At 53.5% G+C, this 23084-nt stretch overlaps 1 pseudogene; it reads left to right on the forward strand.

The window, feature by feature from the left end:
* Window positions 1-1318: 1318 nt before the first annotated feature.
* The window catches only part of LOC119097777 (NADPH oxidase 5-like), a 43916-nt pseudogene continuing 22150 nt past the window's right edge, over window positions 1319-23084 (forward strand).

The raw sequence follows: 23084 nt of genomic DNA on the forward strand, positions 1-23084 counted from the left end.
ACCTTGAAATTGTCTGCACGAAATTATCCACCCATCTTAACGGATGTTTGGCTTAAGAAGTAGAAGGCTTTAGGTCTTAAAAAGGGCAGGGCTGTGAATTGTATCGAATGATCTTCATGATGCTTAGTTCAGGTCAAAGCCCCACACAAATGTGAGACACTCCCTTTACTGACCATCATGATCATTTCTGACAGTTCACCCCGTCAGGTGTGAATAAGCGCACATTACTTGCGCTCTGCACAGATATTTTGCTTAGCATTTTACGCATTGTAGCATGTAAGTCTGACGTTGACACCTTACGTTGAAGGAATTTGAACAAAACTCCGAAATAACCTCGGAACTGCTGACCTGATGCTGTCACTCACCTCCCTGACATTACCGGCGGAACGAGCTCCTCTCAGCCTGAACACACTCTCTCTCATTTTCTCTTAGCGACCTTGGCTAGGTATGGAGGCTGGTCTCGCCTTCACAGAGTCATGGTCGTTCATCCTAACCGGCCGCAGTTTTCAATAACAAGCATCGAATGACCTTGAGCTGTTGACATCACGCAGAAGCTGAGACGAAGCTGCGTCTCAGTGACCTTGCGAGATTGCAGATATTTGGTCAAACGGCAGCCTTGTGCGGCTATTCCTTCCCCGCCCAGATCCGGACGCGATTCCCACATGACTTAGGAGAGCGTGCGAGGCGATCATCTGCCGAGCAGGATGCCGGGCATATAACCGGCTTGACGGCGGATTCGCCAGCGTGCCGGACCAGAGGCGCCGCCAGTCGGGGACCGCGGTCAGCGGAGAGACCCCCCCCCCCCGCGACGCATCGCGGTGCGGAAGTCCCACACGCCGTCACCGCGGGAGCGCTTGGTGACTGCGCCGACCGGGGGAGGCGGGCCGGCCCGGCCGGCTCGGCCGCAGGACTTCCCGCCGCGGCCGTCGCGGCGCTCGCCGCCGGGAGGCGTGTGACGTCAGGGGCCTGGCGGCAGGCCGGCGCGCCGCTGTGCCGCCAGTGCAGGCTCTGGCGCTGCGAGACGAGCAGTGCGCGCCCCAGGCGGCCGTGGTACCGGCGGTTGACGACGATGAGCACGGGCGCCGAGCTGCAGCACGTGGTGGTGGAGGACGCGTCGCCCGGCCGGCTGGCGGTGCCCGAGCCCGGTCGCGACGGCAGCGACGATGATGCGCCGCGCGCCGGCCGGTCGTCGCCGGCGTCGTCGCGGTCGCATCTGACGCCGTCACCGGGCGGCTCCCCGGCGCCGTACAAGCGCAAAGTCAGCCCAGCACCGGCGGAGAATGCCCGGTACCGGCCACGCGGGGCCGGCGGCGCAGCCGCCCGCCCGCAAGATGTCGCTCATGGAAGTGGAGGCGTTGCGTGACAAGAAGCGACTCAGCCACCTGAAGGAGCTGGAGCGGCTGCTGAAGGAGGGCCTGACCGGCTCCTCAAGCACGTTCTCTGCCGACGACTTCATCAGAACCCTGGTGTCCACGGTACGGCGCTGCGGTCGGGCGAGAGGGACGGGTGGGACCCCTCGTGGACGCTGACCCGCGCGCTCCTGCCCGTGCCGGTCCCCGGCGCCGACGAAATCAACAACTTAGTCCTGGCGTCCGGTTCCGATAATCAGCTGTTTGTGCGATCCGGAGGAGATTGCTGCAGTCGAGAAGGCTTGTGGACGCAGGTATTTGCATTCTGACAGTCGGTCCGATTCTTATCCGCGCATCCCGTCGCGGAGACATTGCGCCGCGCATAAGACCTTCAGCACATTCCTGCAGCCACAATAGAGGCGTTGGGGCCCTAGATTAGTCGTTTGCACAGGTGCATGCGACTCCGTCTGAATAAGCTGTTAGCACATTGTTCCGCGTGGATCGCACCAAAAAGGCTTTCCGATGAGATAGCGCGGCGGGTGGTGCCAGGCTCACAGCTCCAGTTGGTGACGAACACTGGCGCACAGAGCTAACCGTACCGAGCGCCAGGGCTCTGCGTCATTGCTCAGTTTACTGTATACAGGTGTAAGCTGATGAGCTGGCGCAACGTTTTTGCGGTCTTCAGTTCCGTCACACGAAGAAGGGTGATGCCAGCGACACCATCTCTGTGGTCTGTGGTCTAGGGGAAAGGTGCCGGACTCTTTATCCAATGGTACTGAGGAGCCGGCTCACAGCGAGCACATTATTTGGGCCGACTGACACGAAAGGTCAGCTGGCAGCCGGCCAACGAGTGCCAGTCCAGGCCCGCGGCGGCTCCGTGTCAGGGCGTCGTGCCGCGCATGAGACTCTCCGCAGTTGCGTCTGGCCAAAAGACGGAGGCAAGAGCATCCGTTGATTTGGATGGCGCGACTTGGTTGGTGGGCTCAAGGTACACCCAACAAGCTTTAATTAGCAGGTGCTCAAATTCTAAGTCACCCACGAAACCAATGGAAATTAAGAGGTCCGTATTTGGAAACCCTTTATCGTCAACCATCTAATAGCAACTTCGAATGGCGGCTTTGGGGTACGCCACTGGTAAACACATCGTCTTATGTGAAGAATGTATATTTTCATAACGCCTGGTGACAAGCCGGCAGACCTGTACCTAGATCCCAAGCATGGATCAGGACCACCCCACAAGGTTGCATGCTCATGGGATCGTGGGACCTTTTTGCGGCCCCATGCACACGTCTGCGAGCCGGGACGCCACGGAGCAGTCACGTTCGTCTATGTGCCATTTGCATGCTCATATTTTCCAAAAGTAAATGCCAAGAGGCTCACATTTTATGAAGGGTGCGCATCATGCGGCAACTGCACATGGGAGCTGACCAATCCCAACCCAGTGCGCATAGCAACGTCATTACGCAGTGCGATAATGTTTGGCATTATTGGCATATTGGCATAGCCCAGAGGGGCGGGTCCGGGGCTGCCATCAGCCACGTTTCAGGTATTCCCTGTGACAGTCGGCATAGGTAATTGCTGCACTAATATCTTCAGTGGCTAAAGAGGTCATAAAACAGCTGCTGACCGTCGCCTGTCCTTGCATGGGGGGTCTCCCGTCTGGCGCCGCGCAGCGTCAAGGCCGCCACCGCGTCATACGGAAAAAGCGACGCCGAGACACATCGCTGCATGGAACGTGTGCAAACTAACTGCTATCCCAATTGCTTATGACGAAGCGCCTCGCCTCAAGACGCTGTCAACACAGCGGGCACGCTGCAGACTTCCATTCGGTGGAGACTATTACACTGCAGCAGGTGACTTCACCCGGAGCGGACTTTCCGCCCGGCGACGGAGGGCGGATCTCCGGCGGCCCGCCCTCGGCTCGCACCACCCCCTGCTCACCTCAGCCGGCGAGCGCCCCCCTCTCGGTGGCCGCAGGGGCGTGAGCTGCAGCCGGTGAGCGCTCCGCGCTCAGGAGCCACAGGGGTGTGAGCTACAGCCGGCGAACGTCCCCCCCCCCCTCGGTGGCCGCAGGGGCGTGAGCTGCAGCCGGCGAGCGCTCCCCCTCTCGGTGGCCGCAGGGGCGTGAACTGCAGCCGGCGAGCGCTCCCCTCCCGGTAGCCGCAGGGACGTGATCCGCAGTCGGCGAACACTTCCCTCTCAGGAGCCACAGGGGCGTGAGCTGCAGTCGGCGAACGCTCCCCTCTCAGGAGCCGCAGGGGCGTGAACTGCAGCCGGCGAGCGCTCCCCCTCTCGGTGGCCGCAGGGGCGTGAGCTGCAGTCGGCGGAGCGAAGCGGGCCGGCAGACGTGACGTCGGACTCGGCGGCCTTGGGCTACCCGTGCGGGGGAGCGCTGTCCATGCTGCCCGCTGAGCAGGCGCGCCGCAGTCCGCTGCATGCTTAATACATGCCGCGGCGATGTGAAACCGGCCACGGCCGTTCTGATGGAGAATGGCAGGCGTTATCGTCCGCTGGGTCTGGCCAATGAATCAGGTGTTGTCTGAGCATAACACTTGTCAAATGCAGTGGCGCTTGGGTGAACACCCTTGGTTTACCAAAGCTCGCTATGGCGAAAGCAAACAAGTGGTCATAATCACGCATCGTCAATTCAAGGCACGTGGAATGTTTTTTCGCGTTTTCAGATCACCTTGCTACGTTACATTGGTAGCTGGTATGTTTTGCATCGGAACTTAATAACAGCTGCAGCAACTACTATGATCAGCCAGCTAGCTCCTGGCTTGACACACGGCTGGAGCTGGCGACCAACGGCGGTGACACCCGGCCTCAGAGCTCACTGTCCCCGAGGGCACAAAAGGTGGACCCACGCGCCCAGCCCACCACTCACGGCGCCGGTAGTGGCGAGACCTGAGCGTATCAAACCACTCAGACTTAGACTTTTGGAGGCGTTTGTTACCATCCCTGCTCTGCGTCCTGAACAGCACTTTCATGGCTGTTAATCACATCTCGCACTCATTTGGGATCGACCTCTGTCACTAATCATGGCGCAGCCGCGACCTTTTGACAGGCGGTGCTTGTCGCCTGCGACTTACCTTCAGGTATCAAGTGTAAGGTTTGCCTGACTATTCAAGGCACTCGCACACAGCCTATGATAATTTGTCTCTAAGACTGCCGAGCTGGGTGAAGGTGAGCCTAGCGCTCGGCTCCGCATGGACTTGGCATGAGTGCGCGCATGAAACCCATGGCTGCCGCTTCCGCATCAGCACCAGCTGCCGGCACGACGACTAAGTCGAGCGACCGCTCATGCCTATACAGCTGTACTCTAGTTCGCAGCATTGCTCCTCTCACGCGCTATTTCCTGGGACAACCGAGTTGCTCATGCATTGAGAAATTACGAACTCAACTTCCGGATCTGCTTAACAATAGCTACGTGGACCAGACTGCTGACGTGAAAGCTGCACAGATGTACTAGAGCAGTGGGCAGGAAAAGACCATGCCCTTGCTTTGAAGGACATTCCAGCATGACTCCTGCTATGATGCGTGACAAAAGTGCATTAAACAGCGGGTGCAGCGCCGCCACTTCCTGGGCCTCTGCTACACTAGTGTGGCCGGTGCTGTCACCTGCACCCTCACTGGCGGGGCGGCGGATATCGCCCGGCGCTGTTGACAATAGCCAATGACAGTGCTGCTCCGGTGGGCGTTTCCCCAGACGTTTGATTTGACTGGCAGTCGCGCCAAGTTTGTCCTTGGCGTGCCTATGACGTGCTGCTGCTGTGGAGACGGTGGACTGGTGACCCTGCTGCACTGAAAGTGCTCTGCTGCACCACTGCAACCGCCGGGGCGGGCACGCGTTTAGTCTTAATTGTCCCTCGTGGATATTGGAGAGATTTAGTTCAATTAATTGTTCAGGCATATACGACACGTTTAATATTAGCTTCGTTGAGGGCTCTGGCGAATGTACCTGTGTGCCACGTAAATGCCATGCGAGCCATGTGCCATGCGAGCAATTTGCGCAGCTCTACCTACGCTATTAGACGTTTCCTCCATGTGATATAATTATTCCACAATAACAATATCGAAAATCCTCCAATGTTCAGTGCACCTGAATGACCAGCACTTTCATTCGCGATTCAGCATGCCCAGATTTCAGTTGAAAATGGCACCTGATTGGTGCATGTGCCTCGCTGACCCAGCCGTGCTCCCCTGGCACGTCTGGGGAGCACGGCTGGTCTGAACTACGCATGTTTCCCAGACGTGCTCCCCTAGCACGGCGCCTGATTGCTACCGGCGCCGCGCTGACCCAGACGTCCCCCCCCTGGCGGAGACCTAGGCGTGTTCCCCACACATGCTCCCTGACACGGTGCCTGATTGGTGCCGACGCCGCGCTGACACAGACGTCCTCCCCTGGCGGCGACCTAGGCGTGTTCCCCACACATGCTCTCTGACACGGCGCTTGATTGGTACCGACGCCGCGCTGACCCAAACGTCCCCCCTGGCGGAGACCTAGGCGTGTTCCCCACACATGCTCCCTGACACGGCGCCTGATTGGTGCCGACGCCGCGCTGACCCAAACGTCCCCCCTGGCGGAGACCTAGGCGTGTTCCCCACACATGCTCCCTGACACGGCGCCTGACTGGTACCGACGCCGCGCTGACCCAGACGTCCTCCCCTGGCGGCGACCTAGGCGTGTTCCCCACACATACTCCCTGACACGGCGCCTGACTGACGCCGTCTGTTTTCGGTCTCGACAGGAGGTAGCGGCTCACCTCTTCGGCCTGTTTGATGTGGACGGCGCCGGGTACTATGACCAGGACGAGTGGATCGAGTTTCTGAAGGGCAGGACTAAGTAAGTCTCCACGTCGGCCAAGGTCACACCGGGAGGGCTGCTTTGAGTGGTCGTCTGCTTATGCCTGCGATTAGGTAATGGCATAGCGCACTGGCATTCGTATGGATAAGTATCATTTAATTAGGTCATATTTGTCGGTCCTGGCTTCCTTATGTGCTTTCATTATCGTACTGCGCTCATGATTTATTAACTTAAGGGCGTGTTGAAGGCCAAAATTTAAACTTGTCACTCTCATGAAGCGTAAGTCCGCCCCCTCGCATGCAGTTGAGCAAGTTTTCAAAATTTAGTTCGACCCGACTGCCATGTTAACCAGTGGATGTCACTCTTATACACGTCCGGATCTACTTAGAAATCGTGCGGCGCGTTCCAGCTTGTTAGAGCGTAATGAATTTTTAAAAGGAGTGTTCTCTGTTTGTATGGGAGATTTGAATTGAGATAGCCATCTTGAAGATGATCCAGTGCAGTTCACTGCGCTGCCCTTCTTTTAGATCTAGACCGCTCTAGTTTTTGGGCTACACGCTCGGGAAGAAGCGCAGTCTGTTTCGTGCAGTCTTTTTCGCGCAGATTAGGTCAAGGTCACCCTTGACCTAATTATGCACCTATGTCGGCATAGGTCACCTATTACGCACCTATGACGGCATAATAACGTTATTTAAATCCTGCCATTCCATTGGCCTTGTGGCGTTCAAGCCCAAAAAGTACCTAATCGTCGAATCGTTAATATTTGGTGTTCGTGAACATGATGTCCAGATATAACGGCTGTTAACTGGCTCCCAATCAATGTTGTGCAAGGCACGATGACGCATCAAATAATGAAGCATTGAGGAGAATGTTTACTAAATACAGAATTCGTGTTGTCTAATGCAGATTTTTCTACTGACAAGTATGCTAATAGTGTTAAGGTTAGTTTATCATTTATATTTCATTATATCTCATGGTTACTTTAATATCCCCAAATGTGAAGCATTCCATTTATATGGGATGAAATACCGTGAACTCTCAATCAGTCGCATTCGGCCTTTACATGTTTACCTAAAAATCAGGAATTTACCTATTCGTCACTGCCTGTAACTTGATTTTACCACCGCCTGGTAGGCTGCAGCAACACGCGTCCGCCCCCCCCCCCCTCTCCCGAGTGTCAGCAAACCTGCAAACAGCAATACTTACCTTTCTTGTGGATTGTCTGGAAGACCGGACCAGATGGTTATGCAGGCTGAGTACCGTCCAAGCTGAGCAATCTGTTTCCGTAGCTCAGTTGATCACAGCACTCATCTTTCAATCCATCCGCCCGCGGCAGGCGGGTCCGAGTCGGTTTGTGAACTTACTGTTCTCACCTGGCTGGAATGGCCTACTAACATTGCGGCATATTGAACTTTCACCGGAAAAGTCGTCGTTGATCCGGAATTTCACGATTGAATGGCGGGCCAGGCTTCATGCAACAGGCACTGCTTAGTGCAGGCACTGATGACAGAAACCTGTCCAATCAAAAGACGTGGATAAGTATTTAGCAAAGCTATTAGTCCAAGGACCGCGTCTTCCCTTTGATAGCCGTCAGATCGGGTAGCTGTTCTTTGTGCACTTGCTTGGGCAGACCCTCAATACCTGTATCATGCTTAAGAATACGCGTCGCGAACATAACCCTTACGGAAATTTGTGCACTTTCGCGTCACATTAAGCGGCACAATAATCCGGTGCCCGTTTGTTGGCTTGTCTCAGTGCTTAGCACGCGTCAGCGCCCAGACCCCGGCTTTGCTGACGTCAGACACGTTATGCTGCAGGACAGCCCATCAGCGGGAGCTGGTGGAGGTGTTGGAAACAGCCGCCTACCTGGTGTGCGGCTACAATGAAGTGAATCTCGAGCGATTCACGAGCATACTGCAGGCCAAAGGCGTAAGTAGTCCAGCTGGTCGGGAGGTTGGGTCGCGCGGCTTCAGCCGCCAGTTGTGTTCACATGTGCCGGCCCGGGGCCGGTCTGATGACGTGTCAGGCGGCGGCCTATCTCACACAGTACAAGGACGCTGCCGTAGAACAAACATGCTACAGGATGCAGGTGTGTGTGTGTGTTGGGGGCGGGGGGGGGGGGGGCGACACTGCTCCCATACGATTGGGACTCCCGCCGGTTTGTATACATGAGTCTGTATCGCCTCGCCAGGAAGCAGATGTGAACACGCCAACGGGTCTTGTCTTGGTGGTAAACAAGGCGGTACTCTGTTGCACACAGCGGATGATTGGGTGACGAACCAAACGTGCCAGGTTTACGAGAGCATGGGAAGCTACATTCCCCGCAACATCTACAACTTTTATCACTTTATACTGTTTGACGTTAAAAAGTTTTAGTTCGGATCAGAAGTCACACCAGTGCAATCGAACAGACCTTTGAAGAGTAAATACCTGATGGGCTGGCCGCTCGTGAGCCCAAGGATATGGGTGCACCCAAAGCAGTCAATAAGTACAGGAGAGGCACGGCATCAAGGCTGACACGCCGGCCCGGACAGCACCACCTTGCTTCCTACCAATTTGTGTTCGGAAACTCCGGTAGAGTCACCCTGGTATCTTCTGAACACCAATGTTAAGAATCTTCTTGTTTCACCATGCTTTGACATCCCTCATGTTCACCGAGCACATCGGACATTCGTAAAATATGACTAAATCTGATTAATGTATGACACTAGGTTATACTACTTGTGAGCAGAAAACCAATAACAAACTGCGGTATGCCAATGCATTCTAGATTCCGCAGTTGCCTCTATTGATAAAACATCACTTTCCAGCACCCTTGCCGAATTTAGCACTGAAGCATCTTTCAAGGCTTCAGATGGTTTCTATCCTGTTTATTAGTCCTCTCGCAGGAGGCTGCTTACCCCGGCCTGATGACCAAAGCGAGCTTTAAGCGAATTTGCGACCTAAGACAAACAACAGCCTGGCATCCTGGCAATCACGCAAGCTGACACCCTCCTTTCCACCCCGTCTTGCGTTTAATGGTGCGCTTGTTTTCAAGGTTTCCACGAAATTTTTCCGCATTCTTCAAGAGAAGACCAACCACCACGTCACCGTGGCGGGGGCGATGGACTTCATCGCCAACCTGAGCAACGCCAGGTAAGGCGGCAGGCGCTCTGCAACATGCCATTGAAAGAACGGGTTACTTTAAAGAAGGCAGCGAACCTGACCCGAAGTCTTCTCAAAGGCGAGGCGTACATGCGTCGATTGGCAGACAAATGTATAATGTGTAAGTCAAGGATGAATCCGTTGGCACGCACGTTTCAGCTGGTTTTTGCTCCTCTTGACACGTACACAGGTTGCACTTCAGCACATGAAGAAGGTACCTATGAATGGTCAAGGCTATAGAAACAATCCAAACACCGCGATGGAGCGCTGCCAAGGTGAAGAAACGCCGTGCATAGCTACTGCCACCAGTGGCGGATCCATAGGACGCGGGTCCATGAGGACATACTCCCCCTAGGCCCCGGAGGTGCCCTTAGGCTCCGAAGAGGCCCGACTGTCGCCCGAACAGACGCGGTTTTTTAAACCCAAACCGCGCCCAATTGGACGTCCGTGGGCCCCAAGCGACCAAAAACAGTCGATGCGGGAGTGAAGGACACACGAACATATACAAAAGTCATTCGCTGGTTTGAGAGGGTGGCGATTTTGAAGATTTTGATGCTCATGTAGTTGTCCAAAGGCCTTACGCTGTTGCCGGGGGCCCTATACGTCCACTGTAGGGTCAATTCGATCGCTGAAAAGCCTTCCACGTTGTCCTTGATTTCTTTGCATTTACTCGGAGGGCCCTACGCTGTTTTCGGTGCCCTATCTGTTATCATGCTGGGGCACTCTTGGTGATCAGGGGCCCTCCACGGATTCTCCCCATTCGCCCGAAAGGCCCATAAGCTATAGCCGGGGGTCCCATATGTTAATCTGCAGGGGCACTCCCGGCTGCTCTGTGCCTGGGGGCCCCTCACATTGTTCTCAGTTAGCCTACCGACATGACTGCGATATGCTCATTGGTCTTTTACATTGGTCTAGGGCCGTTTCTGTTACATGCGGAGGGTCCCAAGCTTTTATCGGGAGCCCATCTGTTAACCTGCCCTGGCATACTTGACCGCTTGGGAACACTCCACCTTGGGTCTTAGGTACTTTTAATTTGCTAGGAAGGCCCTACGCTCTTGCAGATGGCCCACCCGTTGAGGTGTGCGGGTCCACTCAATCGTTCGGCGGCCCAAGACACTCGGTCTAGGTATTCCTATTGACTTTTTGAGAGTGCTACGTCTTTGTCGGGGACCCCATATATTAACCTGCCCGGGTATTCTCGGCTGCTCGGATTCTTTTCACTTGCTCGGTGAGCCTTATGCTGTTGCTGAGGCTTGCAGAAGTTAACGCACCGATGCACTCTGGGGCCTGCTACATTAACTCAGGGGCTTTCCCGGTGATCTCGTCTGCGCACGACCCTTCACTCTTGTCGGGGCACTCTGTTAATCTGCCCGGGCACTCTTGATCGCGCAGGAGCCCGCTACAAGGGCACTTATTCATGCGCACTGGTCTTGGGCCATTCCCGTTTGTTTAGAGGACCTGCGCTATGTTCGGGGCCCCTACATGTCAACCTGCCGGGGCACTCCCGATCGTTGAGGGGCCCACCGCATCGGTCGTGGTGTTTTCATCGATTGCTCTGATGACCTTACACTGCTGACGAAAGCGTCTTTGTTGGCCTGCCGCGGCACCTTCGGTCGCTCAATCGCCGTTCCTATCGGTCTTGGGTTTTCCCCGTCTTATGGGAAAGGAATCAAGTACTTGAAGCGAATCCCTGAGAACGGGAATTTTCCGTTGACGGGAATCTAACTGTTTATCGGCCGCGGCACTTTTGATCGCTCCGGGGCCCTTCAGACTGGCCGTGGGTTCGGGGCCCTTCAAACTGGCCGTGGGTTCGCTCCGGGGCCCTTCAAACTGGCCGTGGGTTCGCCCCGGGGCCCTTCAAACTGGCCATGGGTTTGCTCCGGGGCCCTTCAAACTGGCGTGGGTTCGCTCCGGGGCCCTTCAAACTGGCCGTGGGTTTATCCGATGAAGTCAGGAGGATCTTACTCTGCTGCTCAAAGCCCCACACGTGGCTGCGGGCACCAGGACGTGGCGTTTCAACCGCTCGTGTGTACGAGCCTGGCTAAATTACTTCATATACACCAGGCTGAGATTATACGGTGAAGATCTACCCGCAGCGCCTTAGCCTTAGAGCATCAGCCGGATATGCGCTGAATAATTTTTAAATGCCATCGACGCACGTATTGTACGCACTGCCGACGGCATATATGTCATATCCATTGTTTATTCAATTCGTGACACCAGCTTTACTTGGGCATTACGTTTTTAACACGCGTTCGGATGGGAGCAGTTTGCTCCTCGAGGGTTTTTACTGAATTATTCCCAAACGGCACGGCGCTGCTGGCAATTAAATAGGATATATTTTGGTGTACGAAATTAGACGTACCTTCTAAGTTCGCTGGCTTATGGCGGATCAAAGTAAGGTCGTGACTGTCAGCGAATGAGATTTCTAGGGAATCGCTTAATCCCATTCCCCAGCAAAGTGCTAGACGAAGCCATGCGTCTATTACATGCTTTTTAGGCAATGCAAATTGTTGAATTTGGGTTAAAAACAAACACTTATGATCTAGGGTCAGATGTGAAGGTCAGACTGATGTCTAAAACAGCTTAGTTGTTCACCGGAGAGCTTGCTCTACAGGGGAAATATTTGGTGAAAGGACATTTTCCATGAGCTTTTTAAAGGTCAGAGTAGGTTACTGACCTACAATGACCGAGGTCAACAGTTTGTTTTTAGGGTTATACGGTCTAGCGTAATACTTGACGCTTATTCAAATGCAAACATCGAAGCAATCTCGCAGGGTTTTAGATCGTTATGACCTTATAAAGTTCAAACAAGGTCAGTTACCTTAAATGAGCACCAGTGACGTTTGCTTAAAACAGGTAATTGTATCTGGGCTCAAAGCGGTTGCATGAAGTCTGGGAGCAGGGGCGGATCTAGAACCTTGCCTGGAGAATGCCATTCAAAACACCTAGTGGCCCTTACACCCACACGCAGACATGCATACATACATATATACATACATACATACATACATGCACGCATACATGCATGCATACACACATACATACATACACACATACATGCATGCATACATACATACATATATACATACATACATACATGTATACAGACATGCAAGCATATATGCGTATACACACACACACACACACACACATATATATATATATATATATATATATATATATATATATATATATATATATATCTACACAAACCTAGGATAGTCGACAGATCCCTGTGTCGCGCGTGGAAGGATATGTGCGAGGAACAGGACAATCTGTGTTTGGTACGCTGAGTGGGATGATAAATCCACGGGTCAATCCACCAGTTATCAGGATAGCAGCTCAGTCAATACTCGAAGTGGCAATATGATAACGGGTTAACCACCCACCAACATTGAACTACGATGTTGATGGATGATTAGTTTACGTTAAGTCCATCCCACCTTTTGAAGTTGGTGTTCATAAATCTCTTAGTTTTTAAACACCAGAGTGAAATTGACCCCCACCCAAACAAAGGGTACTCATCTGGCCACCCGGATGGGTGTTTTAACACATTCCTAAAGCTAGGATATTGTGTACTCCTTGATAACAGTCAAGGCAAAAGCTCCGCATTAGTCATCAGTAATCAGGTGATCACAGCGACTAGCGAGCTAGCCGTCGTAAGGTGGGCAGATGTAAATAACCTTGGAATGGTGGGCACAGCTAGATTATGATGTAATTAGCAATCAGCTTTAGTTTTTTTCCATACACTCTCTGAACTACAATATGACAGCATCCATCACGATCTCAGGAAAATGAGCGTACTCCATGTATGCACATAAATAGCTTGCCTAGTCTTTTAGGGCCGCGTGCAGGAGGATGGACTCCCGTACGATAAATAGGATGTGTAATAATTTTAAAATCTAATGGCCAGAATACGAGGATCTATCTTTTGGAGTCCGCAGCAAACTGCAGGCGGCCCCACGATGTTGCGTACTGCCTCCCCCTCGACGAAGTCTTGCATTCGCCACTCGCTGCCAAACACGATCTGGAGTAACCGGTACTGTGTCTCACTACGCACTAAATCACAAAATTTTGTGCTGTCCGCTGTCCGCTGCCTTGTCCGCTGACAGAAATATTATAAAATGTGGTCAAACGGCTCAATGCGAGCTTGTCTTCAAGGCCGTTTTAGATACCCAGTGTGCTGCATTTGTTAGCATGACTATCAAAAGCTGATTCCAAACGCAGATCATTGATAGCGAACAAAGCTCAGCAACCTATTCGTCTTTTCTCACAGTCACTCGATGATAAAATCTCGTCGCATTCATTCATCACTTTGAACTATGTAATTTAATTCTAAGACGCTTTTCTCTAAACGTTTCTTACTTGGAAATGTCCTTGACAGTTCACTGGTCTACTAATACGCCCAAATATCATACAGTTTTGCATTCGAAGTGCAAACATGTGCACCTATGCGTTTGCAGTTGAGGTTGGCTGCGAAATGGCTGGCGAAAGCAGATGGCATGGATGTGCGAAGTAGAGAAAGCGCATTTGACTGTGTTGAATTGCATCTGCTTGTTTATACATGATGTGTCTCATCTTACCGCATCTTGCCGCTCACCCGTAGCTCGCTAACCCCGGCCCGTTTACAACGCGGAGTCTGTTTAGCCTCCGAGCGAATCCCAAGGCCGCATTGACCACTTTTAACTGATATTATATTCAGCTGATTGCTGCTGCCGCAGGTGGTCAAGGTTAGCCAGGGAGTACCATTACAAAGTACGTCAGAATCTGCCCTTTCCCTTCTGGCGGCGAGCAGGGGGCTCCGGTAATCATTCAGCACCCCTCCCCACATCGCCCGGCCTTGGCGGGTTGAGCCGGGCCGGTATGCCGGCTCCCCCGCCCCCCCCCCCCCCCCCTCCTCCCTCCCCTCCCTTCCACTCCACACCGCTGGCAACAAAACGTGAGGTGGCGGCTGGGTAAGGCGGGAATCCCCGCCTTCTCCACCTGGCTTCTCCGCGGCAGGTGTGGAGAGGCCAGCAGGCTCGGTGGCCTGGCACGGACCGGTCAGATCTCAGCGTCCTCACGGGCGGTACTGCACGATGCACGGCGACTGATGCTTACGGGAGAAATCGGGGCGTCTTTTACTACCTAGTACTTTTACTTGTCATCGGCATTTTGACTAGACGACTTGATTGTCATTAAAATGCTGGAAAATGGACTTTTGGGTTAAGTATTAGAAAGTTACTACACACTAACCTGATTCATTCGTCATCTTCCATTTTTTACGAGCGTTACTGTTCGCTTTGTAATTATTTAGCGAAGTTCGGCTCTAGTAAAGTTCTGACCTATCGCAAGCGTGCCCTTCAAAGAGGAATCTTGGTTATGGCAATATGACAGCGTTAACGTTAGTTGCGTTGCCACCGAAGGCAACTCAAAAGGTTAATGTTTCTGTTATTTGGTACTTCTTTCTGTTTGAATCATGAGTTCTTAAATCCTAATTTTCGGTCCAGTATGGGATAAACAAGATACAACAACCTCTCATGGACCCAGTGCGTGTAAAGCAGCAGTCTCAAAATTCAAATAACAATTTGATGTTCAAATTGCCAACGTCAGGTTGACGTATGCTCCAGTCGTAATACCCATGGCTATATATATATATGTGTGTGTGTGTGTGTGTTTTTAGATCGGGCCGCAAACCACTATGGCTCGTGCGAGCCACATCAAGCTTTGTTTGGATCAAACAATATTTTTGGCCGCTCGTCAATGATCGAAGAGTCAGCATGAAATGCCCGGAGCTCAGAAGCCGAAAAGTGGGCTGATGCATGCCTGAATATTAGTTGAACGTTGATTAAAGTTGATTTAATAAAGTTGAACGAATATTGGTGTCAGTAATCACCGTTATATGAGACAAAGTTCAATTAGCAGGTTAACAGAATTAAAGGTTAAAGGTTAAATCATTTCTAAGAAGTAGAAGTTGAGCACTCTTGAACACTTCCTCTTTTCCTCAGCTTTTAGCAAACGATGCCGTGGAAAGGCGGCTGTTTAACGCAAATGTTTTAGGCTATTCATTTTCTCATAAATTTACCTCAGATTTTTTCCGTTGTGAGATAATTGCGAACAAACCTAGAACGATGGTGTGCATGAGTTAGGTCCAGGGTCGTTAACCTAAAGTTTGAGGCTGCGTAAAAAGTTTGGGCGAAGCTGCGTAAAAGCAAGCGTTCTTGTCGACGGCATGCTCTTTATAATGTGGCGTTCAACATGATAATTTTTGCCTTTTTATGCTAATATGATCGTAATTTTAGCAAAACTGGCGTCCCATTACATGGCGGCAAAAATATTGTATTCGTTAATCGGTGATTGAAGCATAGGTACATTTTGTGAGTGGTAACACAAATTATATATTTGGTATTTGCGCCAAGCCTCCATCATGTTGTCGCAAGTTCAGTGGCGACATAGGTAATGTCCTTCGTTACCACACATATATTTTCTGCGGCTACAGGTCTACTGCGGCGCTATGTTTCACGCATAGGCTATCTCCACGAATTTATTCAATTATTTCAGTTAGCACAGCTCGCACAGAACATGGGGATTAGGCACACTTTAATGGGAGGTGCCCGTTGCAGAACGTAGCCTTAAGTCCCACCTAAAAGGAATTTCACGGAATTACGAAATAACAAATATATAAAAAATCAGAAGTAACGATCCACCTGAAATGGATTTCGATAACTGCCATCAGAGGACTGTAGTAGACTTTATTATCTGCTAATGCGTTTTGTCCTCAGTTTTAAAAGACGCTTAATTCCATTTCCTAACAATAAGTTTAAACAAATCAAACTATTTTCCACTTCTATCTGCTCCATTTGCTCTTGGTAAATCACCTGGAGTGTGCTGGCGAGTGAGGGCTGTTGTTGGCAGCGCTTGCCTGAGACAACAAAAGCCTGAGACATGGCGTCTCAGTGCACCACCGTGAACTGCCCGAAACGTAAATAATGCATGAAATCGCTAGACATAACGCCAAATCTTACTAAAGCATGCTCTGTTCCCTAAATGGGCAACAGAGCTCACGTCTTGTTCATAGGTGGCGCTCCGCTCCGTCACCTTATCCTCCGCCCTCGTCTACCTCAGCCACCGCCAGGGCCAATACCCGTGGTTGCCAAACCTGCCCATAGATGGCGCCGGCAGCTTGCCGTGAGGCGTAACGCTCACGCTGCTCGCAGTGCGTCCGCCGGCGGTGTCAGCGTGCAAGAGCCATCCACGATTGTCAGCGTTTCACCATGTTCTCTTTCAGCCGCCATTCGTCCTGTCCTCGAATGTCGCCGCCGATAGCAAATGTCCGGTGGCGTGTCTCGTGTCGATGCCTGCAGTGCGCGCACTGTTCTCAGGAATAATGCTAGATACATGCAAACGCGTTAGCAGTGGAGACCTCAGTGTACTGTTGCTGCCACAACTAACTACCTTTGCGCACCTAAAAGAAAAGTTTCGAATCGGCCAAGGCCAGCGTGTATGAAAACAGTGATGGGGATGTACGTCCCTAGAGATGTGCGGACATTATGCAGTGTTTGTGCAATAGAGCTGCTCCTTCCTTCGCGACGTAGGAGGACATAGCTTGACCCTTAAAGCGCTTAAAGCAGCAAAATTTCCCCACGTTACAACGATTCGCGGGCGTTTCACGAGGCTGTCAGCTGGAGACATGTTAAGTTGTGCGCGCATTTGTGTTGCTTGTGTTACTTTGTGTTACTTTAACATTTTCTGCATAAGGATAACCATATAAATCGCCAGCACACACGATACAAGCGAACTGCCGTAGTGTAACTAAGCGTCTTCTGATCATTATCGTGGGGAATGTCGTCTGTAGCATATGATGGCGCCCATTCACTTTTTGAGTTGGGCATGATTTTCCAGGGGGTCTCCTGAACAAAATGGGACCTACGGAACAGTATCGTATTCAAGTTGGACGGCACCGATGGTGTTTGCCCCTTTATCAAGTAGTTACATGCATTATGTCTGAGGAAATGAATCTCGACAATGACAAAAATATGAACGGGAGCATTCCAGTTATCTAGCAAAGGGTCTCGCTTACCTAAAATAATGCCTCCTTTTTCATAAAAGGGACTCCTAGTGCATAGCGGGTCTTCTAATCCAGAACAAAATGCTTCCGATCCACGAATGGGCCTCAAAACCTAGCTAAGGGGCCTCGTCATCCAAAATAGGGCATCTTGGTCCGGAGTCGTGGCCATCTGATGCATGATAGGGGCCACTATTTTTGAAATCGGGCCTCCTGAATAAAGAGGATGTCTTCTAGCCCAGGACAGGGGCCTACTCATTTGCAACGGGGAATCCAGAGCCAGTAACGGTGTCTCTTTAACACAACGTTGGGGCTCCTTATCTAGAGGATGGTAACGTATTCATAAAGGAACCTCATTATTAAAAAAACCGCTCTCGTGATCTAGAATAGAGTATTCCGAGCTAAGGTATTGCTGCCTAGCTTAGTTATTAGGGGCTCTTTGATCTGAGTTTTGATAATCTATGAATGACTACATTGCCTTTAGTTTCGGAAAAATACCTCTGAAAGGTGGGGCGTGGGGGGAGGGGCAAACATACCCAACATACTCATGCCCCTGCCTGCTGGCAGCGGGTAAGGAGCACTGCCCCCTCTACCCCACCCTCCTGCTGCGCCGCCACTGGTAGCATGGTATCTAAATTTACGCAGCACTATCAGGTGCTCGCACAAGACAGCACATTGCTTCTGCCCAACGCATTGCCGCGCGGTTTCTCAAAGAAACCAATTCCTTGAACAAATTCGTTGACATTTAACTTGACTTCATTTCATTTCAAGCCATCTGCTGCTCCGTGAGGTGTACTACAGTTTACGCGCGTCCGATGACTTGCTAAACAACGCACGCATAAGTCGCACACGCCGCGGCGTGATTACTGTTGAACTCTCTACCTCTAATTTGTCTGAAGAGTACCGCTCGGTTGTGCCCTCCGACCCGATCCCGGCCACAATTTCCTGTTCACGACTGTCCAACCTACTTGCGGTCGGTGTCGTCGGCGGGGTCGTGACCCAGCGTGCGCGACTAGGGTTCGTCGACAGAGGCGGGGGACCACTGTTTGGTGATGGGAGGGAGAGCACCGCCGACGGCGGATATCCACGCCGCCCAGAGCCGGCGGAGCGACAAAACTCCCGTCGGCACCGACAGCTTTGTCTCGGCCGTGATAGAACGGCGTGTCCGCCGCGTGGAGCGGCGGGGTGCCATAAGTCATCCGTTGGGCAAGTGGACCACGCAGCCCGATCTTCAATCAATAGAACACGACGAAAGCAGCGGCGCTCCCAGGTGGCGTTTATCGTTGATCTAAATAAGTCGGCGAGCTGCAGGCCGCCGGCTTGCCGGGCCTGATGAGTTATGGTGCACCTGATTTAAGGGCGGCTTAATTTGGGCCGGGCGGCGGCGAACCGAAGCCGCTTGTGCCACGGTGCCGGTGGATGGGAGGGCTGCCAGCGGCCGTCGGCCGCTGCAGGCGGGGCCGCTCGGGGGCGTAACGGTGTCCCGTGTAACGACCCTGAACACCGGGCGTGCAGGCAGAACGCTGGCCGTGACTCAAAAACGGCCCGTGACTCACGGAAAACCCTGCCCTCCCGACGGCGTAGAGCTTGACGATGCGAGGTAACGTCTTTCTCACTTACCGATCACGGACTGGTTCACGGCTATTTCACGCTCCGTGGGAGATGAGAGCACGTGACTCACGGACGGCTGAGTGTCATGGGCGTCTCGTGACATGGGGACAGCTCGTGATGGCACGCTCACTCCAGCGCCGACATGCACGTCATGCCACCTGGTTGAGGAGCACCCACAACATCGGGGTCACATTGCTACACACATGCGCGTCGACCAAGCTGCATGGCTGCCGTTTGTTTTGCAAGTAAACCAGACGGATTTTTGTTCCCTGTGAAATTATGCTAGTAATCGGAGAAGTCCGTGTTTATTTACCTGCTTCGTGTTCTTAGTTAGGAGGAAAGGCAAGGGACTTTCATTTGAAGTCTTTTGACGTCGTAGCTTTGTAATAGGAGCGAATTAACTTGTCCTAATTCATGTATAAACCACAGGACACGCCACACTCCAACGTTGCCTGTCGACATGACATAGCCGCGTCCTCGTGATGTAACGAGGGCGCGAGTGTCTTTATTCTGAAATGTCCAAATGCTGAATAGATGCCCTGCACCATGACTGCATTGTGTCAGCGAGTATTACACAATGCACAGCCAGGCTATTAGACCATCAGCCGGAGTATTATGTCTGATCTGACTTGGGGAGCACGTCTTAGCTACCGAAATCGGCAGAACGCTCGATTCGAGCGGTCTGGTGGATTGTGGTAGACTAGAGAAGCCTGGACTGGTCTTTGCGTCAGGATGGAGAGTCCCATTTCTCGTCCGGAGTAAGTTAGCGTCCTATGTCAGGTTTTTTCTCAGGTTCTTTATGCTCTTAATCTTAGTCGAGGACATGTACTCTTTGTCCATGCTTTAAGTAAGGTTATGCCAGGCGTTGTATGCTCCTGTCATTTAGTATCAGAGCCCGTTTTGGTAAAGACTGAAGGGTGACTGAAGCCACCCTATGCCAGACACGGGTGGCTTCATTCATGCTGATCAAACCAATGCAAGGATAATAGATGAAAATGAATAATAGATGACGGACAAGCAAACTGAAAGTCAATACACGGTCACTTGACGACAGGATCATGCTAGTTCTTACTGCAATAGGCATTTTGTTTTGGGCTTATCAGAGTTTTATATCATATTTCATTTTTGACTGCATGACGTCTTTCCTGAAATTTCGGAGCAGATGATGCAATCATGCTTTAAACTATGGCAAAACCGGAATGCTGATCTCAATAACAAAAGCGCATATAAGCGCAAAATTAAAACCGTCCGACCGCGTTAGATCCGTGGATTCATTCTTCGTTGATTACCTACAAGACCTGAAATAACCAAGATAACGAGCTTCATAAAACTGGACGAGAAAACACCTTGCCGACCCCGATCCCAAGAGCATGTAAGAGCACGGCACGTGATATATGTGTAGCAAGGGCGGCTATAGAGGTCAATTAGCTACGGCGCACAATAAATCAGCAAAGTAAAAGGGTTAATTTCTCTCCGATATTTCCTTAATAGCTGTTGTTTCTGCAAGCCTGAATTCCTCCTCTCTAACGACACCCGCGCCGCCATCGCTCTCCGTCACAGGGACGGAGTCGGGGACGGGTACAGGGACGAAGTCGGAGATGGAGACGGGGACGCGGATGGGGACGAGGACGGGTACAGGGACGGGTACAGGGACGGGTACAGGGACGGAGTCGGGGACGGGTACAGGGACGGGTACAGGAACGGGGACGGGAACGGGTACAGCGACGGATACAGAGACGGGGTCGCGGACTGGTACAAGAGCGGGGACGGGCACGGGCACGGAGAAGGGTACCGGGACGAGGATGAGGACGGGGCGAGGGCGGGGCGGAGCGGAGCGGGGCGGGGCGGGGCGGGGCGTCCGGGCGCGCCGGCAGCGGCAGCGCTCCGCACGGCTCTCGTACTTGAGCGCGAGCCCGGGGCGTGACGCACCGGGCCGATCAGTCACGGTCGCCCGACCGTGACTGGGAGCACGGCCGATCCTCCGGGCAGCCGCCGCCGCCGCCGCCCCCGCCGCCCGGCCGGCCCGGTCGTTCGGTCGTCACGAAGCTCAGCTAATCACACGGCCGGCCGCGCCGCACCCGGCGATCCAGACCGACCGGCCGCGCGCATTTGGAATGCTGTTGTAACCCAGAGGTCACCTCTTGACCGCGCGCGCGCTCTTGGCACGGCTCGCCGTGGCGCAACGGCGCGCGGCACAAACAGCCGCCGCCTGTGCGCCGGGGAGCGGAGCAGCGGGGAGAGGGCGCACGCACGGCCGGCGCGCCGTGAGTCTGACGGCACGGCCGCGGGGTCGTGGCCCGTCCCATGGTAATGGTGACGCGCTGCCGGAAATAATGACGACGGCCTGATGACGACGGCCGCGCCGCCCGGCCGCGGATGAGACCCAAGCCGCGCGCCCATTGGTCGAGCGCGTCGCGCGGTTTGCGGCCTGTGTGTGCCCGCCAATTTTATTCCAATATACTTGTAATTACTGCGTAGTGGGTGATCCCGTAATGTGCTGAATTGAAAAATAAGAGAGAAAGCGAGAGCGCGGCATGTTTATTAATGCGCCGTCGATACGTCTGCAGCCGGCGGACATCATGTCGTCATGTGGAACGGCGCAGCTCGGCGCCGTCACCGGGGCCGACGTCCCACGCCGTGTCTTGTGGGCTGGCACAGCCCTTTGTCGGCCGAGGCGGCCTTTTGTCGCTGGAGGGTCCAGGCTCTGCGCTTGCCGGCGCCGAGTCTGTGATGATCACGGCGGCGTTCTCAGACTGGTGATTGATGAATGGCCTGCCAGAGAGGTGAACACTGGGGCGGCGACGGCGCCGCCAACCGGGCCGGCTGAAGTGGCGGCCCTCACGAACTGGGACCTGTCGAGAGGTGCAGGTGGTCTGGCGTCGACCACGACCTCCGGACGATGGCTGTGATCCGTGCCGCCGAGTCGACCCGGATCGAATCGAGGCGGATCGAGCCGGGTCGAGTCGAGGCGGGTCGAGCCGGGTCGAGTCGAGGCGGATCGAGCCGGGTCGAGTCGAGGCGGATCGAGCCGGGTCGAGTCGAGACGGATCGAGCCGGGTCGAGTCGAGGCGGATCGAGCCGGGTCGAGTCGAGACGGGTCGAGCCGGGTCGAGTCGAGGCGGATCGGGCCGGGTCTCGCGATGACGGCTTCTCCCGCCACCTGTCGCCGCTTGACGTGAGTCAGCGGGCCGGGGGCGCGGTAACGCCTCTAGAAAGTGTTCCACTCGGTGATCGGCGGTCAATTGCAGTGACAACCGATTCTGTTACACGGCTCACGGCTGCGTCCGTTTGTTCGGGCTGCACTTTGCGGCCAAACAGTGAAAGTAGCGGCGCCGGACGCGCCGCGCGCGCCGGCTGCAGTCCGGCTGGCGTTGCTGGCGAGGAGTGACGTGCGGCGCGAGCTCCGCCGCGTGACGGACGTGCGCGGTGCCCCCGCTCCCCTGTGCTCCCCGGACACGGGCGCGACAGACGGCCGCGGATCGGCCTTGCTGCCAGCACGTCACCGGCCTTCTCCCGCTCGCTCGCTCCGACGGCGACGACAGCGGCACAGAGCCCGAAGCGTGACCTGAGCGTGACCCGGGGTACCGCAGCCGGAGCGGCCCGGGCGAGGCCCACCGGCACGGGGCCGTTCCGATGCGGCCTGACCGGAGCGTCGCCTCCTCCTGAGGGCATGCGCGAGGGCACGCAGCGGCGCAGACCGGTCGACATGTAGATGTCCGCCACCGGGGAGAATGGCCGCCTCCCCGGCTACCGCGTCCGGAAGAGGCCGTTCGACGGCAGGTGGTCGCCGAAGACGCTTGAGTACATGTCGAGGTAGGTGAGACCGCGAGAGAGGTTACCGCGTGAGGTCAGAACGAACCCCACTGGCTTTCGGGTCAGCACCGAGTGGACCCGCGGTTCAGGCTGGGTTTGACTCTCAAGCTGACTTAGGAACTGTAATTGGGGCCATCTCAAGCGAAATTTTTACAAGCTACATGACCATGTATATATATATATATATATATATATATATATATATATATATATATATATATATGTAAGTATATGACAATGTTGCTGCATTGTGTTATAACAAGTGCACCCACCATGTGGCTATTCTCGCACTACTCACGATGAGCTGGTGAACTTG

Source organism: Pollicipes pollicipes, unplaced genomic scaffold, assembly GCF_011947565.3.
Source record: "Pollicipes pollicipes isolate AB1234 unplaced genomic scaffold, Ppol_2.1 Scaffold_4377;HRSCAF=5153_pilon_pilon_pilon, whole genome shotgun sequence".
Taxonomy (NCBI): Eukaryota; Metazoa; Arthropoda; class Thecostraca; order Pollicipedomorpha; family Pollicipedidae; genus Pollicipes; species Pollicipes pollicipes.